This window comes from Heliangelus exortis, chromosome 2 (assembly GCF_036169615.1).
Source record: "Heliangelus exortis chromosome 2, bHelExo1.hap1, whole genome shotgun sequence".
In the NCBI taxonomy this organism is placed as follows: domain Eukaryota; kingdom Metazoa; phylum Chordata; class Aves; order Apodiformes; family Trochilidae; genus Heliangelus; species Heliangelus exortis.
The window spans coordinates 121,552,728-121,563,405 of NC_092423.1; the positions used below are offsets into that span (position 1 = coordinate 121,552,728).

Sequence of the window (10,678 nt, forward strand, 5' to 3'; positions counted from 1 at the left end):
AAATCTGAAGTAATTAGGAAGAAATTAAATCAATTATATAGTTTTGTGAAATACAGCTCTGTGCTTTGCATTTACTATTCATCAAAGTATTTGAAAGGTTTTTTTTTCTTTTTTAAAAATGAGCGCATTTTCAATCAGCGAATTATAAATAATATGGAAGGAATTTCTTTTGATTCCTCTGTTTCCTAATCAAATAGGTGTCATACAAAAAGGACTTATTCTACATTTTCATGTTTACATGAATTTCCTCTTTCCATTTTGATTTTCAAATTTTCATGTGTCTTGAAAATTCTAATGTGAAGTAAAATTGAAAAGCCTGGAACTTCAGCAAGAAAACAAATGGGAAAGGACAAAACAAAGTTCTATAAAGTACTGAATGAATAATAGAGTATATATTGAGACTTTTCATTGTCTATGTCTCACAGCACAAGAAAAAGGGGATACCAAAAAGCAGCAAATTCATAACTGAGACAAGTATTTTTCTACACTATGCATGCAAGTTGTAGCTGAGCCCGTAACTATAGCAAAATTTAAAGTGATGATGACTTTAATAGGAAAGGTAAAACTACCCATAGTTAAAATTGTGAATAAGATACAAAATAATAATAAAAACATGATAATTTTTTTTTAAAAAACACCAACAATCTCTATATTTTAGACATTGTACCTTTCCTCAGAGTCATCTAGGACTTCTGTCAGGCAGAGAGTTACACCAGATGAACTATATGTTTTGCCCAAAACATTCTTGCAAACATTTCTACAAAACAAGAAATCAAAATCCATAATGTTCTGTTCAACATAAATTATCTTAGATGTCGCTACAAATAAGAAATTTGTAAGACATCACGGAGCTTCTTGTTAAGAATATAGATGAACATACAAAAAAGATTTTATTCCATTACTGCTTCTGACTGCTGAATACAAATCACTCTTACATGTGTTTTGTTTTATGGAACAACATTCCAAATCCCTCCCTTGCTCACTGACCAGAAAGACTTCACAGTTCTCACTCTAAAGGCACATATCTTCATCATTCACTCCAAGAGGTCAAGCGGCTGATGAGCAGCTTCATGTAGTTGAAGCTGTTGTAGGGTATCAGAATGAAAACTTTTTTTACCAAATCAAGTCTGGAACATCTGTAACCTGTGTAACAGTTCCTAATTATTCTAGGTTGGTGACAGAAACCAGCTAAGACATTGTTGATAGTTCAGCAGAAATAAAAGATCCACACATTGAGTGACATTTTCTCTAAGCAGTGTGGCATTGTCTTCTCTAGTCACAGAGGACTGTGTCCTATGACCTAAACATCAATGTTCTCATAAATGTAGAATCATAGAATTATCATGGTTGGAAAGGACTTTCAAGATCCAACCATCAGTCCTACGCCACCTTAACCAATAAATCATCTCCTTAAGAGCCACATTTACCTGTGTTTTGAATACCCCTAGGGATGGGGACTCCACCACCTCCCTGGCCAACTCCTTCTAATGCTTCACCAGTCTTTTAGGGAACAAATTTTTCCTGATATCTAATCTGAACTTCCCCTGTCTCAACTTGAACCCATTACCTCCTGTTCTAGTCACTGGGGAGAAGAGACCAACACCACCTCACTACAACCTCCTTTCAGGTAGTTGTAGAGAGTGGTGAGATTTCACCTCAACCTCCTCTTCTCCAGACTGGACAGCCCCAGCTCCTTCATCCTCTCCTCATAAGACCTGTTTTCCAGACTCTGAATCAGCCTTGTTGCCTTTCTCTGCACCCTCTCCAGCACCTCAGTGTCGTTACTATACTGCAGTGCCCAAAACCACACACAGTACTCGAGATGCAGCCCCACCAAGGCTGAGTACAAGTGTAAGATCACCTCCCTGGCCCTGCTGGTCACACTGTTCCTGGCCCAGAACAGGATGATATTTGCCTTCTTGGCTACCTAAGCACACTGTTGGCTCATGTTCAGCCAGCTGTCAATCAGCATCCCCAGGTGCCTCTCTGCTGAGCAGCTTTCCAGCCACTCCTCCCCAGGCCTGTTGCTCTGTTGGGGGTTGCTGTGGCAAAAGTGCAGGACCTGACATTTGACCTTGTTGCAACTCATACTATTAGCCTATTGATCACGCCTGTCTAAATCACTCTGCAGAGCCTTCCTACCCTCAGGCAGATCAAGATTTCCACCCAATTTATTGTCATCTGCACTCTATCCCCTCATTCAAATCATCAATGAAGATGTTAAACAGGAGTGGCCACAGCACTGAGCCCTGAGGGACACCACTCATGACCAGCCTCTAAATGGATTTAACCCCACTGACCACAACTCTTTGGACCTGGTCATCCAACCAGTATTTTATCCATTGGAGGATGTTCACATCCAAGCCATGATCAGCCAGCTTCTCCAGCAGAATGATGCGGGAAACTGTGTGAAAGACCTGCTAAAGGCAAGGTACACAACATCCACAGCCCTACCCTCATCCAATTATTGGGTCATCCAGTCATAGAAGGAGATCAGGTTAGTTAACTTTGCTTGTTCCATTTTTTTTGAAATCTACAAGGTTCCAAATTTGGCATAACTTTTTTTTTTTATTATTTTTTAAAACCTTATAGTAAATGTTTTACATAGGTGAAAAAACACAGAAAAGTATCTCCCTTTGTTAAATGTCATTTAAACCTTTCACAGAATGAATTGCCTCACATATTCTTTAGAAGATAACTTGAATGCTAATGCAGCCCCTTCAGTTACATCTCTAGAACTAACTACCCAGCTCACTCCACTTCTAAAAGGATTTGTTGCTTTCGTGTCAAGGTAAGTCAGTGAGTAACTTCTAAATGCATTTTACCTCTGGAAGGGCTCACTGCATTCATGTCAAGAGGAAGTAACAAATAACCAGCCAAAGACATTAACATTAGCAATGCCATTGAAAATATTATTAGAAATGTTAGAAGAAAAATATTAAAAAGCTTATTGAGTCTTTTAGTCTTTATTATCATTATGCAATAATTTGGAAAAAAATTGGATGTCAGTTTTTCTCATTTATTTCTCATTTCCTTTTGTTTGTGTTGCTTGTTGGTCAGGCACTGGATAGAAATAGTCATAATGCCCAAAACAAATAATCTGAGATGTTCAGTAAAGACAGGTATCAGGTATACACCTCTGCTCCTGCAATACCCCACAGGAAGCATGTCAGAGTGTACCTCTTGCTGGTAGGTATCTACTTCAGCATAAGGGTAAAATCAACAAACTAGGAAAAAAAGTGACTTTATCCTTTCAAGAACAAAAAGCACAGACTTACAGAGCAATTAGAAAGCTGAAAAAAAAAATGAGGTGTCTTGGCAGACATAACTTGAAAAAATGAATTTATATTTGAGATTACACAACCACATTGTCCACTTTCATGGAAGCATACTAGTTAACATAACAGCTGCCATATCATATGGGTTTATGTTGTCAAGAGACCCTTCTAAAAGTAACTCAAATTATGAATATGCCAAGAACATTTGATATATAAACTGACCCATTTTTTCAGGTTTTAAACTTTATTTTGTAACAGTTATGCTCTGATTTCCTTTAACTTAAAATTAATTGTTCTGCAAAAATGAAGAAGGTTAAAAGGCTTGGTGTTGGGATCAGGGCCAAAGGACACTGATGAATATATGAGATGATGGAAAACAGAGCAAATAGCTACAAAAAAAAATTGAAATAAGATACAGTCTAAGGAGGACAGTGAGAAAAAAATAATTTGAACTGGAGTGAAGAAAGATGTGTGCATGCTTTAGAACAGGCCCCACTTCACAGCATTGCTCACTGTAAGGAAGTGATTTGATGACATCTTTTTCTTTTCATGTATGGGTAATTTTAGTGACATTACTCTTGGCTGAAGATAACGAAGATTTCTAAGACACTTCATCACTGTACATTCCTGACCACATTAAGATTTTTTAGAAGCAGGAACACTTCCATTGCCATCCATGTCTTAGATTTTGCCATATTACATGAAAGGAGAAAAAATTAAAGACCGCTGGAAAATTCTTTCATAATACAATACATTCTGTCCCTATAACTAAAAAAAAATCTGATTAAAAATCCCACAGGTTGCCATGTGTGTTTTACCATAACCTATGATATTGGCATTGTTTAGGATAAGTGAACTAAAATTGTAGGGTGGCAGATAATTCTGGCAAGTCATTCCTTTGCTTAAAATTTCATCTCTAGAACAGTCAGAACTGCTTATGGGTTCCCGTTTATGGTCCTAGATTGAAGGATTGATTTTAGATGAGACAACACTGAAAAAACGTTTAAGAAATGTTGAAACAGTTGCTTGCAACATGTTCAAAATAAAATGTTGTGAATTTCTTAGACATTTAATTTCTCAACAGGTTTAATGACTAAAGCAAAGATTTAGCTTTGCAGCCATTGATTCTCTCCTCCAGTTTATCTCCCCTTCTTATATGATTCTAGTGATCTAAACCATAACCCAATTCAAGTATCTCATCTGTCTCCAAGGATCTGAAAATACAGTGTCTGCTGCTGTCCTACTGCCTTGTCCAGTGGAGCATATGAGTACTTAAGGAAGGTTATTGTCCATGTTATCTGCTGATATTATTCTGTCTTAAATGGTCTACATAAATAGTGACTGACCCCTGCAGTAAATGTATGTAATCCATGCATTGAATGGTGTTCAAATCCTCAGCTAGAATTTAAATTTAAGAATTACACATCTTGGGCAAGAGTATTGGGTAATACTTCTGTTGCTGGAGCCATTTAATTTCCTTGTCCTTTTTTTCAATAGGTCCTAGAAATAGAAAGTTCATTTCTTGTTTTATCTATCTATTAGGAAAACCTATTTCAGATTCTCTCATTCTAGTCAGGCCACTAAATCAAAATCCCAAATCTTACCAAAGGTTTCACTGAAGTTATGGAATAGTGACAAGACAGAGGGAATACCTCTATTACAGATTTCATTGCTACAAGTTGAGCATTTTGCCAGTAGACTGTATCCGAATTACTCAAAACCTTGAGTCCACAGAATAAGAAATAACCACTATGTGTGGCTAAAAGGTAGGCAGCACACTTGTGCAAGATGAAGAAACACAAAGAAAACTGATTATGTGTTATTTCACAGCACATGTATTTATGTGTCACAATTCTCTATGTTACCTTATAGTAAGTTCTTTAAATACAAAAAAAATTCTCTCTTCCTCGGTTTTGTAGCTTTGAGCTATTGTTTTCTATAAATTTGAATATATATCCTACTGTGTAGGTATTCTATTTCAAATTTTACAGCTGTTTTAGCATTTCAGCACACGAGCCTCTCTGATTATGGTTTTGGCTATTAACTTTTTTTTTTTTTTTTTTTTTTTTTTATTGATACCTTCTGAGACTAATAATGTCTTTCTGGTCTGACCTGAGTACACTTTACTACACAACCATGGAATTTCATTTACTCCAGAGAATTCTGATGACTCATTAACAGGGATATAACCTTAGGTCTCATTAATGTAGTTCTTACCATAATTTGCAGACGATTAGATAAGTGTCTTTTACTTCTCCATCTTCCTTTACAGCACATGTGGTGTCATAGTGTGACTGGAATGATTACAGCTGATAGATATTTAAAATAATTTTTCTTTGACTCAGTCTTTTTTATGTGCATCTATTTTCTCTTTCATTTATATTTTTAGTGGGTTTGGGTTTTGTGTTTTTTTTTTTTTCTTTTTAATTGTACATGGATGGGTTTAAAGTAGGTAATTTCTCACTATGGTGCCTATAACTGATTTGGAAGTCTTTCTCTAATTCCCTTAATACTCAGAGAATCACAAACACTGCAGGATTCACTAAGGTTTTAACAGTACAGTGAGTCTACTTATAGGAATGACTCAGAAACAATGCATTTTCTGTGTACCAAATAAAAATATGCATACCAGTCCACTATCCCTGATTTTGAGAGCTGTTTCTGATTACTGATTGAAAATTCCCTCTGTTCTTCATTAAAGACTGAGATTCTTTTAAAATGCTTATTTACGGTGGCAGTCCTAAGGGGCAGGCTATGTATTTAACTGCCTACAGCTCCAAATCTCTTTCAACATGAGGCCAACTCTGTGTTAGGTAACTTGTTGGGTGAGTGGTGCCACATTCCTGCTCTGCCTATGGGATAAAGTAGCTGTGGTACAATATGGCTCATTTGTTCCAAGACTGTCATTAGCATTAATGAGCTTTGTATGTATACATGAAGGAGCAGAAAGGAGAATCATAGTGTCTTACACTGAATATTATGCTTTTGTGGGTCCTCTCTCTGGCTTAAGCTCATTCTTTTTGAGCCAAATCCTGTGTGCCCGTGAAAAGTTTGAGTAAACAGGCCATGTGTAGGGGATATGTGATGGCCTGAGAGAGGAAAAACACTCACTCAGCCCCCAGACTCAAACATGCCACTGCAGATTATATGATATAGCAGCAGTTCTCTCCTGGGGAGGGTGTATCTAATAATTTTTCCTTGATAATTTTTCCTTTTTCCTTGTCAAACTCATCCCTTTCTTGCAACCCCTATAAATCTGCTGTGAAGACATATGCCATCAAGTAGGGTGAGTGAACAACGGGGATCCCCCTTCATGACATTTCCTTTATGTGATGCCTCACTCCCAGGCTGTCTGAACCACTGTATTTAGGACCCTCTGCCCTCACAGGGAACATTATCATTGTTTTAGAAGAAAAAAGCAAAAAACAATGCATAAACAAGAGGGATTCACTCAGGAGGCAATCTAATAAACACTTTGGTGAAAATATAGAACACCAGGGTGCAGTACCTAAAGTAACTGAGAATAGCATGATTTGCAAACAACACACAGTCAAGAGCCCATATACTGAATAGTGTCTGACAAGGATAAACTTACCTTCTGCTTGACCACTTTACTTTTATGTGTTTCTTTTGATCTTACCAAAAAACAAAAACAAAACCCAGAATAAAAAAAAGCTTTCCGGGTTCATTAGCAGAGGATTTTCAAAGCACTGGAAGTGCTAATAAATAGGAAGCTCTATTTTTGACCTCTATAGCTCTCTGTCCAAAGAGTCATTCGGACCCTGCTCCTACTCAAACCACATATTCTTTCATGCAACATGCAAGTGGGGTGTGACCACTTCTTTGTCTATAACAACCCCCATTTTTGTAAGTACAGTAATCTCAACTGTTTCTGTTTCTTTGCAGACATGGTGAGGGAAACCTCCTTGTCCAGAAGAAGAAGATCTGTCACCTGTAAGTCTGCAACTGTAGCATGGCAGCAAAGCTGGAGTTTTTTCCTGTGAACCTGCAGTACAAGGGTTATCTTTTACCAATAAAAAGTGAAATGAAATTTATAAAATTTATCAGCCATGGTAAGAATTGCAATTTAAATTAAAGCAAGGCATTTATAATAAGCAAGGAGACAGGCATTTGACTGAACTTTTTGAGGAACCGCATGAAGAAATAGATGGGACAGAGCAGGGGAAATAATTTCTTTAGCTGACAGAATGATAAATAAACACAAACATCTCCACAATGTCTGGGTGCCCTCAAAACAGATGCTTCTAGTATAGTTTTATCCCCTTGGTACCTGGAAGCTCTAGCAATGAAATGAAGGAAAGTTGGATCTATGAGTGCTTCAGGACAGATTTTTTTACTAAAAAAAATATATTTTCTATCACGTGTGTATGGAAATGTTTCCTGCTCTCATTTTATTTTCTACCCTAGACTGGTTTGTTAAAACTGAAAGCGTGGTGATGTGTGCAGTAGCTATAAAAGAACTGGCTATGGGTTAGCCCAGATGTGACTGCCTGACAGAATGTCTGCAACTAGCTGGTGCCAGCCAGCTGAGCAGTGCATTAACTAGTTGGATGAATAGGTGGTCCTTCATGCATTTATTTACCCAGCACTTTGGCCATGGCCCTAACATGTTAGCAGTCTTGCACTAGATGGTCACCCAGAAAGGGGGGTCCCATTTTGCAGATGATTTTGGCTGTGTCACTACAGGTTTGTCATCTGTTCATTTCATAGGTATTTGGAAATGGTGCAAGAGAATCAAATTTGAAATTGTTGTTCAGTTTCATTTAGATTAAACACTTGTACACATATATCTGATGCGTCTAGTTAGAGCCCTTTGTATCCAGTAGCAGAATGGATAGTTTTCAATCTCTTCCACTGGAGAAATTCTGCTTGTATTAAAAATTAAGCATGCAGTCTATCAAGAACTTTGGCAAAAGTTTCCTACATCTTTGTCCCTAACAATCAAGCTACAGACACAGCCAGATCCTCAGCCATTTTCGAGTTCCTTCTGCAGTACGTTTTCCAGTTTATAGAAATAATTTACTGAGGTAGAGAAAAACTAGCTGCACAGCCTGAGATACTGAGGCACTCTCAAGGGTTAATGGAAGAGCTGTGTTCAGGCTAAATCTTACAGAATAACAAAATAAGCTCAGATTCCCCAAATCCTGTGTGAGTATCCACTTGCAGGCCACTGGCTTCCTAGCTTTGAGCAGAAATTCAACCAGAGATCCAGAAAACCCCTGAAAAAACAACAAGTTGGATCAGGCACCTTTCTACAAAAGCAACAACTTTGACAAGTCGGAATATTCACTGGAAAAAAAAAAAAGTATGTTGACAAAAAATTCTTGATCGCCCTAATTGGAAACTCTGGCCCGGGCTGTGAATCTCTCCTTCGGTATGCAATTATAATGGGTAGCACTCAACACAAAATCTAAACCAAAACTGAAAACACTCTGTGTCTTCTCAAGTTCTGCTGCTTGAATTAAATTATTAGAGCCTGCTGTAAAACAATAATGATTTCTACTGTCAAAAGCAATGTTTCAAACAGATGTGAACCTCACAAAGCATGTGTGGAAAACGTGTGATCCACACACTAAGGTCACAGGAGCAATTTAGACGCCACATGTAAAATATGTGAAACACATGTGGAGGCATGAAGCAAATTCACATTTAGTTTGTCCTTTGGCAAGAATCAAGATCATAGGCTAAAAGAACAAAATCTCTCTAAGGCAATCTTTGTGCCTGTGAAACTTTCAATCTTTATAAAAGATTAACTTTTTATAAAAATTCCCGCAGGGCAGACTTCTTAACCCCTCAAATTATCCATTGCTAATGCTGCCTGATACATCCTTAGTGATGGAAAATTCTTGTTACCCTCTTCTTTAATACCCACCAAAGCAAAAGGTTAACAGCCCTCTGCTGTCTGCTGTTACACAGCTAATCCTGGTGTGGTCATGCCATTCTCTCCCATTGGGCTTGCCCTGCCTTATCTGAATGTGTGAGAGAGTAACTCAGGGCACTAGGCAGTAGAAAAAATTCACTAAAGGGTGTTACAAGTTGCTGAGATTGAGCTTAGTTAATGGTAATACTACTGCTGAGGATTTGGTTCTGGGCAACATCTCACTTTAATTTGGTCTCAAAAGTTAGTCTTAAGCCAGCTGTCTAGACCCTGTTGCCAATGAAAAGGGAGGACTTTCCAAACTCCGCTTACTCTTAGATGCAACGTACCCCCACTGGAGATGCTTCGTTGACTTTGAAAGAGGGCCAAAAAGGTAACTGAGAGCAAAAACTGACCTTCCAGATAGCCAAAGTAAGATCGCAAAAGATTTTGGATATACACTGTGCATGGGGGGACCCAAGTTGTAAGCTGATATGCCCTATCTCCTCTACAGAAGCACATGACACAAACTTTGTTTCCAAGCAGAGACCTCATCAGTGGGCAAGTGTCCCCATCGCATGGGATCTATGTGCAACCTCTTCAAAAGGAGTTTCTTGATGCAGCCTGTGCTTCCAGTGGGGAGAGCCTTCCCACTATGCTCAGAGTAATCGGGCTGAGGGGAGCCCTGTGTGGAGTAACTTTTGGCTTTTCATACTCATTTTCTCTCCTCTCTGACCCTAGAAATCCTATGCTGTGGGAAACAGAAAGGTCTCCACCCGCCTCATCTTCTCAGCCACTTATTCATCGCCTTGGATGCCCCACATGTGAGCTTGATAAAGTTAGAATTCATGTAGCTGTGAAAAGTAGGTTCTGTCTTGAAACTCCCCTTTATGCAATGACCCCAGTGGAATGATTCCTGAGAATAAAGGCTTTTACATGGGAAAAAGTAGCTGCACAATTTCTTTCATTGCCACTTTTTAAATGAATCAAAAAGGTAACTACAGCAGAGAAATAGAGAAAAGCTAGGGGGATAATATGTCTGTTCCAGACCTAACTGAAGACAATGGTAAATTCCCCTTTGATTTTAAAAGAAGAGAGATAAAACATTTAAAGGAAAAATGCAACCTATTAACAAAGAATTTAAGTTTAAGTATAACTTTGATTTCGTATAGACTTACTCATACCCGCTGTTATCTGTCTCTCTCAGTTATACATCTTACTGTGCTGTACTTAGGGAAAAATTGTTTATGAAATATTCATGGCAAAACAAATAATGTCCATAAAAAATCAATTATGAAGTCAATATGATTTTTATAATTTTAATACGCATATCTGAGGTGCGGAGAGAAAAATAACTAAGCCCTCAGCAGACCATTATAAGCTAGATAAGGATTTACAATACAAGATACAGCACCCATAATGCTTGAAGGATGATGTCATGTCTTAATTATGTTAGCATTTAGTGGATATACATCAGCTTCACATCTTCAGATATTCAGAATTTACTGTGCCCTTTCTTTGA

The 10,678-nt window shown here is 37.9% G+C and overlaps 1 long non-coding RNA gene across 1 annotated transcript; it reads left to right on the forward strand.

Moving 5' to 3' along the window:
- The first annotated feature begins 272 nt into the window (after positions 1 to 272).
- On the forward strand, positions 273 to 10,142 carry LOC139793776 (uncharacterized). Its single transcript, XR_011724795.1, has 5 exons — positions 273 to 474; positions 1,676 to 2,497; positions 2,692 to 2,791; positions 7,185 to 7,351; positions 9,898 to 10,142. It is a non-coding gene; the product is annotated as an uncharacterized lncRNA (long non-coding RNA).
- The last annotated feature ends 536 nt before the right edge of the window (positions 10,143 to 10,678 follow it).